This window comes from Pinus tabuliformis, chromosome J, assembly GCF_031772625.1.
Source record: "Pinus tabuliformis cultivar Carrire ecotype Pingquan chromosome J, CPIR1, whole genome shotgun sequence".
In the NCBI taxonomy this organism is placed as follows: domain Eukaryota; kingdom Viridiplantae; phylum Streptophyta; class Pinopsida; order Pinales; family Pinaceae; genus Pinus; species Pinus tabuliformis.
In genome coordinates this window covers 1279585887-1279603784 of record NC_142295.1, presented here as the reverse complement: position 1 = coordinate 1279603784, position 17898 = coordinate 1279585887, and the positions used below count along the sequence as shown (strand labels likewise).

General features: G+C 40.6%; 1 pseudogene; it reads right to left on the bottom strand.

Annotated features, from left to right (window-relative positions):
* Window positions 1–5047: 5047 nt before the first annotated feature.
* Window positions 5048–6887, bottom strand: LOC149231917 (endoglucanase 19 pseudogene; annotated as a pseudogene).
* Between the last annotated feature and the right edge of the window lie 11011 nt (window positions 6888–17898).

Sequence of the window (17898 nt, the reverse complement as noted above, 5' to 3'; positions counted from 1 at the left end):
GAAAAGTGCAGAGATGCCCGCACTGTCTGTAAAGAGAAAGTGCGGTCCCCTGAAAACTTCAAAAACAAAAAAACAAAAATACTTCCAGATTTTAAAAACTACCCAAGCTAGTATACATCAATCAAAAACTAAAAAACAAAACAATTTTCTCAAGTCAAAAAAAAGGAAAACCAAAAATAAAATACCCTTCCCCAGCGAAGTCACCAATTTGTTGGCTAGATAAATCGATCTTGCAGACAAGGCCGATCTCCCTAGTATCAGAAGATAGTCTAGCAACAAACGGACAAACAAACCTATCTTTCTCTAGATATATGCGATTTATAAGTAAATACTACAAAGGTGTTAAGATCTTGCCTTAGATCCAATGCTTTTTTGTAGTAGTCATCGCCTAGTTTTTCGAAAGAGTTACCTTTGAGGACCTGCAATCACAAACAAGAAAACATTAAATAGCACCTACATAGAAAATATTATAAATCATGTCTATTATGGTGATCAAGGAATCCATAAAATAAACCATCAATTAACAGCTTATTGAGAAAAACAAATATATTTGTATTAACTTTGAAGTAGAAGAACCTTACAACCTTTTTATCCTTGATGTTGAACAAGCTCTTCCTGGGGTTCAAAGCAGGAATTTCCTTTACTTTGACAAGCCTTGCACTCTTCCAATTGAGATATTAGAGGTATGTAATCTCTCCTCATAAAAACTCAACTAAAGAAGAATAAGTTCCAGCAGCATTCCACCTCAAAAATATTCAGCTTCTAACCTCCCAAGTAACCAGCCCAATGCTTCTCTTTGTAGTGCAGAGGAGGAGGTTATAGGTCCACCTATGAAGGGATAGAATCCTCCTTCAAAGGGATAATCTCCTCACATCAAGGGGTTAGATCCTTAAGGTATGGGATACATGAACCTTAAAAGAGCGAACTTGCCACCTCAAGATTCCTTCCAGAAGCTTCTAGAAATTACTAAAAGTGAGTTTTTCAAAATGTACTCACGCCTTTTTAACTTTTATAGGGGTCCACACCTTTAACACAGAGAGAGTGTGGTCAAGTGCGCAGGAGACATGACCATTATGTGCGGGACCACAGGTAAGACAAAGAGAAAGTGTGGAACCAGAGTTTTAAAGACCTTTGAGAGCTTTCTCTTATTTTCAAGGCTTGATATGAGGAACTAATGCTTTAGACTTGCAGAGGGGGAAAGTATGAGTGGTAATGAACTCACACAGATAGCAGAATGTCAAGGTGACAATTTTTAGTGCAACAAAGTCCCTATGAACACATCAATACTATGCTCCTCTGGAATATCTTTTACCCTTACGTTCAATTTTTGGAGGTACTCAATGTGCTCCATCATTGAACCGTTTTGCTTGAGGTTTATCAATTGGTTAAAAAAGGTGTTGCTTTTTGTATCCTCATAATGTGCTATCATTTCTTCCGTAAAAATTTCCAAGTGACAATTTGTTTACGAGAGAAAATCTATCGATACCATACAAACTGATTTGGTTCCAAATATAAAGTTGCAGTAGGTACCTTTTGTGTGTTTTGCACATTATGGAGATCGAAAAATTGTTCCATCTATAGTATCCATGTTCCAGGATCCTTTCCATCAAACTTCCTCATATCGATTTTTGGAACATGGTGGGTCTTCAATCCAACATTAAAGTCTATGAAATCATGATTAGCATTTATTTTGTTCTCATCATGAGTTTCCTTTACTACGCTTTCACCATTTGTAACCATTTCTTGTAGCAACTTATTCAAATTTATCTTCAATTCTTCCATCTTAGCATCCATGCCATTCATCTTAGCTTCCATGCTATCGATATTAGATTCCACGACATCCATATTAACTTGCACGCCATTCATATTAGCTTCCACACCATTCATCTTGGCTTTAGTTAGCTTTTGTGAGAGTGAAATTTGTTGTACTTGGTCTTGTAATTTTGATATATCATGTTCCATTTCTTCCTCTTCTTCATGAGTCATGCTAGAGATTTTAGGTTGCTTACTACGTGTTTCCATTTTCTTTATTTGGGGAATTAATTAATGCTAATAGTTCTTCACTATTCCCTTTGAATTCCTTCAAACTAATTTTTCAAACCAATCTTATGCAAAATTAAAAAAAAAAAACTACACAACTTTTTTTTTCACCTTGTAAGCACTTGATATTGAATCTGTTGTATATCTATAATAGTGGATCTCGAATATCTAAAATTACGTCTTGAAGTATCCCATTGAGTGCTCTTTCTAACCCCACAAGTCTGATCAAGATTGGATTCTCGAAGCAAGAGTTATGCCAAATCTCCCATGGTGACCCGATTATAGACTAGTTCAGTAGAGTGAACTTGTACGAAGTTCCATGTGTGACTGTTTCGACCATAGTACCTAAAACTATATACAAAAAATTACATGCCATCCTCTTTTTGAAACTTCTTACGAAATTTCAATCTGATGCTCAAAACAAAAGTTATGACGATTTTCCCCAGGTCACCTGTTTGGAATGTAATTCGGTACTCTACAAAAACCCTAACTTCCTTAGATCATATCTCCAAAAATGTAGTGATACAAGCTTTTCAATTAGGACCCAAAGTTCAAAATGATTTCTTCTCAAATGGGTTTTTATTTTAGCTTCTGAAACATCACAGAAAAAAAGATAGCGAAAATTCCACGATGGCCTATTTGGAGCAGCAAAACCCTAGAATCCAAAGCTCTAATACCAATTGTTATGAAACCAGCTCACAAAAAGATGGAAAAGATAGATCAATGCCTTAGAAATAAGCCTCTTCAAGGGGGAAACCTCTACATTACACAAACAAACAATTCTTGGATGATACAAATGACAAGACCTCCTTTCTATATATAGGAGTCTAAGGGGTCATAATATAATCAGAGTCGACATAACAATAATAATGTAAGGGCACAATAATAACAATAGTGGGCTTCTATGGGGCACAATAATAACAATATGGGGACTACATGGGCACAATAATATAATAAGGGGGTTTTACTAACAAAAATAATGGGTTAAACTAGTAGTATAGGGACCTAACACAGATGAACACCTGTGATACCTAGAGACATCGCAACATTCATGTAAAGCAATCTGTCAGTAGAAAACCAAAACAAACTTGAAAACTAATTTGCAACATACATGTGTGACTAATCATGAAGGTTGTGCAATTTATGTCGAGAGGTCGGGAGACCAACCACCAAAATTGCGCAAGGCACAGTCCAGGCTATTAGGAGGCTGATTGACTGCTAGAATAGTGCAATGCACAGTCCATCTTGGCCCACTGAGGACTAAAACTATGCAATGCGCAATTTCAATCGGTAGTGACATGCAACCAGAAAACTTCATTGCACAATTTCTGGGGCCAACAAGACATTGCATCCAAGAATTTTGCAATGCAAGCCTAGAGGTCAGTGCCTCACTAGAATTACACAATTTCTGGAGGAAAGGTAGAGCCTTTGCTTTCGAAAATGCACAGTGCTATCCGGGCAAGGCATGGTCCAGGCTAAGGTAGCCCAATCCGGTCGACAGGTGATTGAAAACATGAGAAGTGTGAATGCATGATGAGATGAGTGAAAACTAGAGTGAATGATCATTCATGTAAACAATAGGCAAAGGATTTAGAAAACAGGGAAAGCATCCATGTGTGTGAAGCGAGCCACTGCAACGACGATCGTCCGTGAAAAACTGTGTCATGCATGTGACAACAGTGATATGCGAATGAAAACTAAAATGATGATTCTACAAGCTAACATACATCAAAATGACAGCCAACACTCACTGAAATCAGGCAGACAACACTCACATGAAGAGAAACACAAAAAGTGACAGAAATGAAAAGAAAGACATGGAAAGCGGGCTTACCCCAAAAAAATTGAGCTGAATGTGCTGACAACTCCTAGATACAATGTGGGATGTCAGATCTGCAAGGTAGATGTGAGGAATGAGCTCTACAACATCTGTTTGATGAGTTTTGACAAAACCGAGGTTGTGATGCGCATGCCACAAATCTAGGAAAAGCGACACTTGGTGGGAGGTTTCTGAAATAATCCTTGCACGTAACCTCAAACTGCTAAAAATAGATCCCTAAACCAAGGCATGCCTTTGCATTCTACCTTGGGAAAATCATTCCATGCGTGCAAATCAGTTTTTCTCAGTCCCAGAGGGAACTGGTCAACTCAACTGCACATGCAATAATCTGCTCAACTGGGAGGAAAAATGTGCATTTTTAGGAGGGAGATGGGTTGGTTCCCCAAAATATTTGCGCAATTTATGGGTAGAGTAGCTGACTACTGCCTAGGATTGCACAATTTCTAGACTCAACAACCATGCTGGGAGGAATTTTTCAAATTTTCCAGTGAACAATGATAGGAAGATTTGCGTAATTATGGAGCCCAGCAAGTTGCTAGACATAATTGTACAATTTTTGGAGGGAAGGCTGGTTCCCCTTCAGAATTACGTAATTTCTTGAGGGAGCTGCTTAGCCTACAACTGGACCAAGTTTGGAGAAACAACCTATGAGGGGGATGCAACAAGCTCTCACGGACAAGCTATCATTCTGTAAGAAAATTACTGAAGCTTGTGTACTTGACAAGGCAAGACATGTTGCTATGAAAGGCTAGTAGGGAGGCTCCAAAACGAAGCTAAGGAAAAATTTTAGAGGGTGGTTGTAACCGCTACAACAACACTGTACAAAAATGGGGGTTAACACTCTCTCAAAGGTATGATGGAAAGAAATGCACTGAAAAGGAAAATTAGTTGACTTGTTTTGGAAGGGGTATGGATGGGTGAATGGAGGACTGTACAAACCAGGTTTAATAGGGGTTAGATGTCTCTCTCCAAGGTTTGATGGAAATAAATGCACCCAAAGGCCAATTAGGAGGTTGGTGGTGGAAGGGTCTTGATTTGTGTATGAAATGAAGGGACACAAAAAAACACATCTTTAATCAGGTATTTTTTTGCTATAGGGTATTACAACACACCTCTAATAGGAAATATAAATACTTAATCTTTGGCTAACACAGATTGTAGATTAGATCAATTCATGTCATAGTTTTGAATGAAGATGCTAGCTTGAGGAGCTACATTGAATGTAGAAAAAATCAAATCCTTGACCAGGAACAAGGAATTTCCATAAATTGTAAGAAGAGCCCCCTATTTTAGATAGACCCAAATTAAGTCCATACAATCGTTGAATTGAGAGCTTGATTTTATTCATTGTTTTCTTGGATTTGTTTGCTATCAATGTAGAATATCTATAGTAAGTTTGACCCCAAGAACTCGATGACGATATCACTGATTGTGATACAACAACTGGAGAGTAATCTTTAGGTTCCATTGGAGGAGAGGCATGGAATGGAGTAGGAGATGGTTTGAGTTTACTTACATGTGTCTGAACAAAAACTAGAAGAATATCGTTTAAGATGCCACCAGCATGAAGCCTAGACATGACACCCACAATAGGTCCATTTTTGTAGGTAGATGGTTTTGTCTGTTCATATTTTCCTCTCTCATCTACAAAATTGTCATTCTGATCATGCCCTCCAACAAGAGCACCATGCAAAACATTGGGATCACTTCTCTTGCTCCTAAACCAAGTGGCATAGCCCCCTTGCAGACCATGAAGGACAGTTTTACTTTGTAAGATATGATAGATGAAGCTCTGTGGTGTACTGTATGAGGTTAGTTGCTACCATAGCAAACTATATAACTTATGGCTCTTGGATTGTCTTTGAAGATGTAATCTATCTAAGATTGAGAAAAGGACAAAAGCTTTGAGAGTTGAAACACTTCACTTGAGCACTGAAGTTTCTTGCAAGAAACAATGAGGTAATAAGATTAAATTATGAGGAGACAAACTGGATGTTGTTCCATTTATGCCAAAATAGGAGGGCACTTAGATTTTTCTGTACAATCCTACTACCTTTCTACAAGCATGCACACATGAAAAACTTTTCTTTTTCCTGATAGTTCTATAGAATAACATTACTCTACCCACCTCTGCCTTGCATGAGGGACTTTGAGGTCAGGACCTAAACTCTCACATACTTGACATCCGAGCTAAATTCATTGATTTTCTATCCCATTCCACTAAGAGAAGTGGCATGTTCAATCACATAGTTCATGTAAGATAGATCTCTAGTAGCCTCATAAAGCCATGTCACTATCCAAAGAGGCTCATGCGCATATCCACTCTTTGAGGAATAATACGTCTTTGCAACAGTAAAGTTGTTGTGATATTTGCCTCTGTACTTGTCAGAAAATGTAAAAATATACCTGGCATGGTTGAGAAGCTCATTGGAGTAGGTGGGATCAAAGTTCCTGAAAAAAATTGAAGCAGTAGCCATTGCAACTGTTATTTCTCCTGCAATATCTAAGCCAAGATTGTTTGCATCAATTCTATATGTCTATCAAGGTGTGGTCATGTCCTGTTGTCTTTACCAATAATAATGGATTGAGTTGCCATCACCTGCCTCTCCATATAGCACATCAAGATCTATTTGTGCCTTGAGAAAATAATCAGTCCCCCATCGAATAGCCTCCATCGAATGACCAAACTCACCACTAATAGACAATTTCTTACCGTATGTAATAACACTCCATGAGAGCATGGTGACTATGAATTCCATTGGGAGGCCAAATTTAAAATTGTCACAAGTGTCATAGTATCCCCTCCTACTAGATCTAACCCATTGACTGATCCATCACGCAAACTAGAATCAACCCTCCAGGTGACTCTCTGATTGCTAGGAAGATTTCTAGATCTCCGAGTCTTATAAGACGTGATACTCTTGCTCAACGATGCACCACAGTCATGAGCAATTGTTGAAGCTCCAATGTAGAGTTGAAAACACAAAACATATAGATATGAAGCCATGGAGAAACTCAATTGAAAAAAACTAGATGGAGCCACGTTAGATAAGGCCCCTTTGTGAGAACCCTAAAGTTAGTTATTTCTGATATGATAACATGCAATGGACAAGGAAGAGACAACCATTGAAATAATTATGCAACAAAATATGTGAAATTTGGGAATCAATCTCAATGTGAATCAAGTACAAATATATGAAGCCAAAATGTCGTGTCTCAAATCAAGCATATGAGAAGATGTACTCAAGACGAATATTTTAGAGGACTAATGCAATTCACTACAACAACAAAAAAAACCCAAATGACAATATATGAATGTGGGAAAGCTGAGAAATCCAAGCTCCACTACTATCTATCATGATTAAGATTAAAATAGTTAACCATATATATCTATATGCCTTGACAAATCAAAATCGTATTCATTAAAATTCCCCTTAATAAAATCAAATCTGAGAGACTTCCAACCAAAAAAACTGACAACAATGGACAATGTAGCTTTAGAAAAATAGGATCAACACCCAAAACAACCTACAAATAGAATAAAGCAATACACAACTTATGCATTATAAATATGCATAGCATTCTGGAGAACCAAGTGAGAGCATTTCTTACTTCTCCAACAACCTACACCAAAACATACAACATTATCTGCTATTACTGCTTAGAGATCACAAAGCCACAATGCTCATCAACAGAAGCACTTGGGCAAGGATGACATACACACAATGGCTATGGATTATGGGCTTTTATTCTTCACAAAATGAAGAAATATGGCAAGAGGGATAATAGAAACTAAGATGAGGAGTGAAGAAATGATAGCGCAGTGAAGACAATATATGCACAACGTTGGATGCAATTTCCCAATATCTGATAATTAACAAATTGTTATATTATTTTATGAAAATATAGTAACTACTTTTCTTTAATTCCATTGAGACAAACAAGTTCCAACTTCTCACTGATCTTCCTTCTGACATCTCTTCACACTCACTATCATACCAGTTGGTGCACATTAAATTCCCAAATTTACTTCAATTCCATTGATCCCTTGACCTTAATTCATCTGTACCCAACTATATAAAACAACCATTTCATTTTATCTGCTAATTTTTCCATTTTCACCATTAGAAACCTAGATGAAGACAAATAGTGAGATCCTAAACTATTGGCCTCTAACAAAAAATAACAAGAAATCCCCTACATATATCTCAATCCCCTTTACCCATTACCCATGATCACAAAAACATTAAAAAATTCCCCCTTTTCCAGCAACCTTCTACTCTTTTTTTTTCCCTTTGCCAACAATGGTTGTTTATGCTAAGTAGGCTATGTATAAGTGGCCTATTAAACACTTATGCTTACAATGAGTTCCATATTCATTCTTCCAACATTTTAATTTTACTTATTCTGTTTTTCAAATTAGATGTCTAATTATACAAACATGTCTTAGATTGTGGGTGATTTTAAAATAGGTTACTAATCTATGAATTATTCTCGACGCCCTTCCTTGACAATGGGTTTTTGTTCATCTATTGCCTATAATTGTGTCTCTCACAAGGATTTCGGGCCATGAATTTACTCCACACATCATCACCATTGAAGATGAGGAGGTATGTATCTTTCAATTTCCCTTGAATGTTTATGCAATTTCTTCTTTTGGAACTCATATGTGTTGTATTTTGGTATAATGGGCCTCTTTTCAATTAAACTCACATGAAAAAATCAATGTATATTGAATTTTCATATTTGAATGAATTTATGAATTAAGTATTTCAATAAGGTTAATATAGGGAATTCGTACTCATTTATCTTTGTCATTATCAATGACATCAGAGGATGACTTGCCAGCTTTCCTTGGGTTGGTGCTCTTCACGTTGTGATTGCATATTCAATAATGTTTAGGCAATAATATATTGAATGGTGAAATTGAGTATTGAAAAGATGGCCTTTCCAGTGATCATAACTCCTACAAAATTTGTATTAAATCAGAAAATAAGTCATCAAAGGTTTTTACGTAGGCCCACACTCCATGATATGGATCATCAATTTCACTTGCACACATATATGTTCTCCTTCAGGATGGATGTCACTTGCACTTGACCTTCTCGACCACATCACATTAAAGTGATCTTTGTTAGAATTGGTTGTGCTCTTTATTTCCTACAAAGACTTTATAAAATACTGTTTAACCAAAATCAATCTCATAGTAATGATAATTAAACTAGAAGGAATTTCACGCTCCTTTAATTCACACTCCTTTTTGCTTCTTTTCCCGAAAATTTATCATGGCTCAACTCACATCTTTCAATCCACCATTCCACAACCTTTGACTAAATGGCTCGGGAGGCACGTTATCCTCATACTAGATGATCTAATTAAGAATATTAGTTTGTTGTGGTAAGATCCTCCTCAGATTAGAAAAAAAAATCTTTTCATATGCATAAGGATTCATGAGTTTTGCAAGTGTAAAATGACTTTACTTGTTTTTTTTTATTATGTAAAATTTAAGAGAAATTGTAACATAAATAAGAGACTAAACAACAACATAAAAATGTACAAAACATCACCAAAACTACATCACAACAGGGACATGATGAAGAAGTTCACCCCTCTTGGGCTACGTCTCCTTGGTCCAGCTTCCAATGGCTTGGGCCTCTCTATTATGCTCAAATGTGTAAAAGGATGTGTTTACAATGCTCAAATGCTTCTAAAACCTATTCCAAAGAGTCAAGAATGTCCAAAAATTTCTACCTAGCCTCTTTCTACATCCAATTTTGTCGAAAACCGGAGAATTTATGACCTATCTTAGTTTTCCCACTATTCGCTCTATATTTTCCCCAAAATCCGACATCATCCTACAATTTCACCCGCTAGGCGCTCTAATGGAGCAATATTTTTGCCAAAAACCACGTGAAATTGTCGGATCACTAAAAAATCCTCTAATGCTTAAGTTCCGAAAATTATGGTCATGTGGGGGGGGGCACACGTGCCGAGGGGCTAAGGCCAATGGCCCACCCTCGCTGGTCAGGCCCCCCACTCCACCTCTTGCATTCTTAACAGTTGAGCACCTAAAGGTCCTTATGGTCGAGTACCTAAAGGTTCAATTTACTTATTGGGTGGGGGGGCTATGGTCGAGCCTGCTTACGCATCCTTAACAGTCGAGCCTGCTTACGCATCCTTAACAGCAATTGAAGCACCAAATTCTGACCTTCGTGAGAAATATCCAGTTTCTGCAGCCCCCGGAGGGCACAAACATCCTAATGGGCTCGGGTGCTTATGCAAGGTATGTAGGAACAAAGCCTCTTGGAACACCATCAAATGCAATGTTAATGTTTTAGTTATCCGTGACGATTAATGTCTGGGACCATGGTTAGCCCCTAACCATGGTACGTGGACCGGGGACAGGGGTTGACCATGATGAGTCCCATCATTAAGTAATTATATGGGCCTTAATTGGCCTTAATCCACCTCCTAACTTAGTCAAACCAACTATTCTCACAACTTATTGCATACTTTAGATTATATTTTTCTTATGAATTGAGTTAGAGCTGGATATTTTGCTTTGTGGTCTAATGTGCATGTAACGCAGGAATAAAGGATAAAGGCAAAGGAAATGCAGGATAAAAGGGTAAAAGAAAGGAACTATGGTAAAATACATTGGTAAAAACTTGGATGGGACAAGAAAGAGGAATTACAGGAGGTAAATCCTCCTCATTTACTGCCCATCCATTCGAATATCACTCCATCAACTGAAAGTACACACAGCCAAATCAGGTGTACAACAAGACAGCCAAGCAAGTGGAAGTACAAGCAGCCTCCATACCTGAAGGCAACCGAGCTAGTGAGTGTGAAAGGAAAAGTTTCCATTAAGTTGGGAGTTGTACCTCCTTGATTTTGAGGGAAGTCATTGAGACTTCAGTTGTATAATTTTAGCTAGTTTGCCAGTTAGTTGATCAGATAGGCAATCGGTCACCAATAGTCAATTACAGAATTGTAACAGTTTGATGCAATACATTGTTCTTTGATAATGAAGATGAGTTTTGATTTGAGCCAGCACTAAGTTAACTGAGAGGGTTGAAGCTCGTGGGTTAGGGCCCAACCCTAGTAGCCAAAGCTCCTCTTTTTTTTGTATTATTAAGTAGCTTAGCTTCATGCTTTCTGTTCATTTGTTTTAGCAGTTCATCTCCATTACAAGGGTAGCATAGATGCATGTTTGATTTCTCATTTGGTTAAGTATATGCATGTTCATTCTAGTGGCTTAACAAAAATTCATGGCTTTCTTGTTCATTTACTGAACTGGTTTCACATTTACTGTTCATTTGCTGAGTAGTTGCAGTTTTAGTGCAGTAATGCAGGGAAAAGCAGTTGTTTTTTAGTTTGTTTCATTCATGATTTTATCTAATCAGTAGGTTTGCAAGGAAAAATATCCACAAGGTTTCTCACAGGTGTCTCAGCCTCACCTCCTCCCTCTGTGACCATGATGTGAGGAAGAAACCCTACAGCAACCCCAAAAACACAGGGTTTTGTTTTTTACAGAGGGTTTGTTATTTAACACAGTCACCGAGTCATTTCATAGGTGCTCTGCCCCTTTAATGGTCCTCAGCTTGTTTACTCGCTCCCTGTCAATCGCCCTCTCACATTCCCTATTCATTCTCCTGCAGCATCAAAGGCTCAGCAGAAGCAATTCATTCACGTTCAAATGGTTTTTAACCATCGACCATCTTTCGCAAGCCAAATCATCCAATCATGGCTCAAATCCACTTGTTGCATTTGAATTTTCCCTTTTTAAATCCCCACTATCGACCTACCTTGCTAGATCCGATGGTTGTTGCATGCCTACTCACCAACCTATTTGGTCACATCTCCGGCATAGATCTGCCTTGCCAGATCCAACGGTCCTCATGCCATATTGCATGGAATTCCACCTGACCGTTATTGGGCTGAGGGCACGCGATATATGTGGTTTCCCCGTGCTACGTGTCGGCTGGGGAGGATAATCATGTGAAATTCCTCAAAACCATTTATGGCTTTGAGGGGGCGCGATATCTCGCTTACTGCCCTCCAAACCCGCTTGTCACTTTTTTCATATTTATTTTCGCACTCCAACCTCCATCGTCGATCTCCCTGTCATATCTGACAGTTGTCGCTTCACTCGATACCATTTCTGGACGTTTTCTCTTGTCACGTAATATAATCCTAGCCGTCCATCCTGTTAGGCCACCATATTTTCCCATTCGCCTACGTACCTTCATGCAATCTGATCTCAGCCATCTATTTGCCTTCACTCGCCTGATCTAATGGTCTTCATGCTCTTTTGCTACCACACATCCTCCTTTTGCCATTTTGGCCTCTGATCATTCTCCCACTTCGACACAGGCTTAGTCTAGTTCCATTTCTAACCCCTTAGCCTAGTTTTGATGCTTTTTTCTTCTGCAACTTAGATAGCAACAGTAGGTTAGTGTTAATCTCTAATTCTGCTTAGCATAGTTGTGTAATTGGTTAGCTAGGGTTTGGTGTGAGTTAGGCTTGCATGTTGCTTTCTTCATTGCTGCAGTAGAGTAGCTCTCCTTTAGAATAGATTTTCCTTCCTTCCATCAATATCAAGCTTCTTTTGACCCTAATGAAGTCTAGCTTAGAACCCCTAGGGTCCCTTTCCAGATGAGTAGTGACAACAGGCAGTACCTTCTACTTGTGTATATAGCACAGTCACCTCCAAGTTTGTACAAACCCTGGGTTGATAAGTAAATCTGGTAGACCTGGGAGTTGTAACATTCTTGCTACAATACCTAGGTTCATCAAACCATGGTCCCCATCCCCCATGCGTAAACCATATCAATGTTAAATATGTTTGCCTCCCCAATATGGTTAAGAACCAATAGTTAGGCGAAGTGGTAAGATTCTGTGTTGTGTGTTGAGAGGTTCCAGTTTCAATTCCTATGGCCTTCAGCTTGGTTAATGAACCAAATTTTAGTGGCTTCCTGGGTTGCCACGTGGTGGCCTCTGACTGGGTCACGTGTCAGCCCGTGGTTGGTGGTGAGCTCTAGTATTGTAGCAATAATGCTACAACTCCTGGGGCTTCCTGTCTCTTAATTTTATCAACCCGGTAGTTCGTACAAACTTGGAAGCGACGGTGTTGTATGCACAAGTACTAGCTCTTGTCGCAGCTGTCACTTGGTCAGCTGGCACAAGTCCGCTAGGGCTCAAGCCAACTTCTATAGGCTCTCAGAAGAAGCTTGTTAAATGATGGACAAAAGCTAGCTCAAAGAAGACTAATCTAATTGGCAAAAATGAACTGAAAGCAAATCAAAACATGGAAACCCTAGGAAACCCTAATTTAACTAGTCTAACCTCTATGATGCAAAGAATGTGAAGGAAACTTCTACCAATGATGCCATTACTTCTAATAAGTGAAAATGCATGAATCTAATCTACTTGCATCTTAAAAGACATGTTTTTGTATTTTTTCTTTAAGTGGATGGAGTGATTGTGATTTTGTGCTTATTAGGGTTTGGTTGTGCAGATGTGATGCGGAAGGAAGGAAAGCTTGGGAAAGGTTGGGGAGGCTAGGAGAGGTCCCCAGAGATCCTTAGCATCAGTCCACAGAGGTTCCTCACGTTCATAGGCTCAGCAACCGAGTGAGTGGCCTCCTACAGGATGTCTGCAGGGGATTCTATAGGAAACGCAGGGGTTTCTACAGGAAGTCTACAAATTGCTACAGGATGACCTACCGTGGGTGTTTGAAGTGATGGTGGAGTGATGGAATGGTAGGGGGAGATGTGCAAGGTAGGAATAAAGCTGGTGATGGTCAGGAGTGGAGAAGTAGGATGGAGAACGAGTGTATGAAGTGGGTTGATGGATGGAAGGTTATAACAATGAAATGTCTTAAGAATGATGTTACGTGAGGAGTGGAGGAGTTTGAGAGATAACAGAGCGGAGCAGAGGTCAAGGATGTGGTTGTATGCGTGATCAAGACGAAGAAGAAGGTAATAGAACGATGAAGAGCAGTGTAAATAAAACAAATGGCTTATGTCTGTCACCAAGATGAAAATTCATTAACCTATGCTACCTGTGCTATGAACTCAATGAACAGCAATATAAAGCGTGTAGAGGAATGTGCATGAAGCGGTGATGAAGGTGTATGGTGCAAGAGTGAAGTGCATGGAAAGATCTATCATAAACGAGACTATGTTGCAGCATGTATAAAGTGAAGAACTGCGTATTTTTGTGGTTGGTATAGGCTGCACTCCAATCTCCAAACAGAGATGGCAGTGGAGACTTCCTCAACCTTTTTTCCTTGGAGCTCCAAGAGATTATATCTATCCTCCTATCAAACTTAAGCAACTGAAAGCAAATCACCATAAACTAGTCCTATCTATGCTCATGAAAACGACTAAATTACCAAACTGTGAATTCGAATTGCATGTGAAAATAAACAAACTCAAAGTGCTGGAACGGAATGCAAACACATTACAACACTGAGGAGATCTATTGCTCTCAGGTTGGGCCCTAACCTGAGAGCTATAGCTCCTTGAGAAAACTCAGAACTAGATCAAAATCTGCCTTCTTTATTCATAATCTGATGTCATGCAAAATTGGCTTACAAAAAGGAACAAAAAACTGAGCTCTAGCTCGTACTTTCCAATTACAAGAGTAATGCCAAGGTTCAAAAAGCTTCTCTGCAAGGCTACGGCCTCAGTATTTATGCAAAAACGATCATCCAACAGATGTCCTTGATTTTAGGAGCTCGGCTGTCCAACTAAAGTTTAACTGCTGATCCTGTAGGACAGTCATAACTACTGTTCCTGTAGAACAGTTATAACTGTTGTTCCTGTAGAACAGCTGGCTGCTTCTAAGCTCGGTGGGGAGATGGATTGGAGCTCGGAGTTCTTGGTGGGAATCACGAGGAAGGTCCCCAAGACCGTGGACATCCTCTCCTAAAAACCAGCAGTGCCACCTCATTGTCTCCTTGTCTACTTTTTCGTTGTCTTTTTCTCCCTTTTAATGCCAAAAACCTGAAAGCATCATGCATTAGTCACGTAGATAAAATGTCTACCCTTCTTCCTACAAACAACACGAATAAACTAAGAAATGCATGCATAAGCAGTAAAAAGTGAATGGTTTGAGCAAAGCAAGTAGGCCAAATGAGCCCAAATTATACCAAAAATTGGGGCTCATCATCACCCCCCAGCTAAACTATTTGCTCATCCTTGAGCAACTTTGCCCTGGCTCCTCGTCTTTGGCCGAGAACTAGAGCCCGGAGCATGCTTTTCCTCCCCTGATTTTGGTGGTTCTGCCTTTTCTGCCGAGGGTGGCGCTTCTTCCTTTCCTGTTTTTGGCGGCCCTGCCTTTGCTGCCCCTGGTGGTGACGAAGGTGATGCTTCCTTCCCCTTTCCTATTTCCTTGAGCCGGGCTTCGGAAGGCGACTGGCCTATTTTTCGTGTCCAGGAAGTTATTTTTGGGCTCCCCTTTTCGGGGGTGGCTGATGTTTTAGAGGGGGTTCTTGCACTGGGTGAAGTAGGGACGTCCCCTGAAGTGGTTTGGCTGCTGGGTGGAGGCTGTGGCTTGCCCGTGGTCATCCTCTTGCTTCTCCTGGCTTCAGATGGTAGAGGGGTCTCCCTCTCCCTTTTCTCCTTCGGTTTTGGAGGTGTACTGAGGGCAGCCAGTGCCGCTGCTGCCTCCTTTTCGAGAATGCCAGCCTTCTCTTTCTTGCGTTTTGCTCTCTCAGAGCTCCTTGTAGAGGGCCCCTCCTTTTCAGATTTTGGGCTTCCTGTGGAAGACCCTGCTTTGCCCATTTCCGGGCCTTCGGTAGAAGATTCTTTCTTTCCCGCCGTTGGGCTTCCTGAAGAAGGCCCTCTCTCTGCCTTCAGACTCTCTGTAGGAGGCTGTTCCTCAATGACTTTCGGGCCTCTTGTAGAAACCCCTTTTTCCAATTTCGGGCTTCCTGTAGAAGCCCTTGTCTCTGTCTTTGGGCTTCCTGTAGAAGCCTGTGTTTGCACTTTCGGGCTTCCTATAGAAGCCTTGGTCTTTGCCTTTGGGCTTCCTGTAGATGCCTGTTTCTCACTGATCTTCGGGCTTCCTGCAGAAGCCTTTGTCTTTGTTTTCGGGCTTCCTGTAGAAGCCTGTTTTTCAATGATTTTTGGGCTTCCTGTAGAAGCCTGAGTTTGTGTTTTCGGGCTTCCTGTAGAAGCCTGTTTTTGCTTTCCTGTAGACACAGGTGTCTCCACTTCCGCTTGCTTGCCTGCTTGAGTTTTGCTTTTTGCTTTGGGTGCAGGTGCTGTTGAGGTACTTGGGCTGACGTGGGCCACCTCTGCTTTGTCCATTCTGCTCTTCATCCTCTTTTCCCTTGCTGACAGGATAGGTGTGCCACCTTTTTCTTGGTCCTTCTTTTCCTCATGCTTCTTCCTTTGTTCTTCAGCCACTGCTTCGTGTTCCTCACTGCTAGAGGAACCTGTTTCTTCGATCAACATTTTAATATCCCCATCTTTGGTCAAATTGCGGAAGGATTCCCATGAGAGGGGGACCTTATATGAGTGCAATGCATCTTCCACAAGTAGCCTTATTAACCCATGGTGGGCTATCTGATCAGGTATGCCCTCTCTTAGCTTTGTAGCACACTCCATTAGGGACTGCAGGAGATAATAAGGGATGCTCAGTTTTTTCTCTACAGGAAGGTCAATTCGGTGCCTCAACTCAGTGAGTAGCCGAAAGTGATATGCATACACGATGCTGAACCGGCCTTCACAAGTAATATATTTCATGATTTGCAAGCTGACTTCATTCCAAGGTGGTGATAGACTCGTTCTTCTCACCCCGTTTTTATCCTCCGAGAATTCTTCCTCAGGTGGAAAGAATTCCTTCTTTGCTTGCTGACTCAGCTTTCTCTCTTCTTTATCCCACGGCAGACCCATAGGAAGTTCTGTGATCCGACTGATATGTTCTCGGGTGAGTTTGAGGCTTAGACCTCTGAAGTTTACTGTGGCCAGTGTCTGGGATTTAGGCTTCAAAGCCTGCAAGAATTCCTCGGCTACTTCATCATCGTAGCCCTGCAGCTTATCACAAAAAGGCATCCATTGTGCTCTGGTGAAGAGCTCTACCACTGCCGGGTTTCTCCTTAAGTTAGTTGAATCAGTGGGCTCTCGTCTTATAAACCCACCTGGCATGATGAACACGGTCGTTTTAACTAAAGGTGGCAGATGCAAAAGAGATTTGGTCTATGAAGACAGAGCATGCACATACAAAATTTCAACACAGACTACTTATACCAACATCCTGTAGAACGGTAGCAACGGCACAACAAACAACAATTCCACCAATATCTTTATAATCCGACCGTGGACGATGGTCTTGCCACTTCTAATAACCAGTTACATTAAGAGTTCAGGGTTACCTCCTTAATTGGCCACCTTTTTCGCGAGGCACCCGCTTTCCTGTAGATGACTACGTTCCTGTAGACTGCGTTCCTGTAGAACTGCGCTCCTGTAGAACTGCGTTCCTGTAGAACTGCGTTCCTGTAGAAGTTGCGCGCAATTCTTGGGGAGGACTGTAGTTGGCCGCGCTCGCGGTGTGCTTGACCAGCGTTCTGGTAGCCAACAACTCGGCGTATCAAAGTGCAGAGGAGATCAGAATAGCTATCCGAGTTGAAGTGTTGGATGATAAATGCATGCGCATGATTTAGCCGATTGGATTTTGAATCGGCGCAATCCGTGGCGCGGGGGATGAGCTGTCCCCGCCGGACCGTTGGGCGACGTCATCCATCCTCCGCCTGCGTATTCACTTGCTGCTGCATTCATTCCCACAGATTTGCCGCCGCCTTTCCTGTTAAACTCATGCTTCTGACGAGAGTGTTCCCACGTGCATGCCGTTCATTCTCTTTGTCGTGGCCGCCACCCAAACATCCAATTACACTTTAACTAGCCGACGTGGCCAGTCGACTGGCCATACGGCCGCTCAACCATTCAATTTTACGCTTTGCAAACAATTTCAAAGTTAGATTCATGCGATTTGATGGAAGGAAGGGT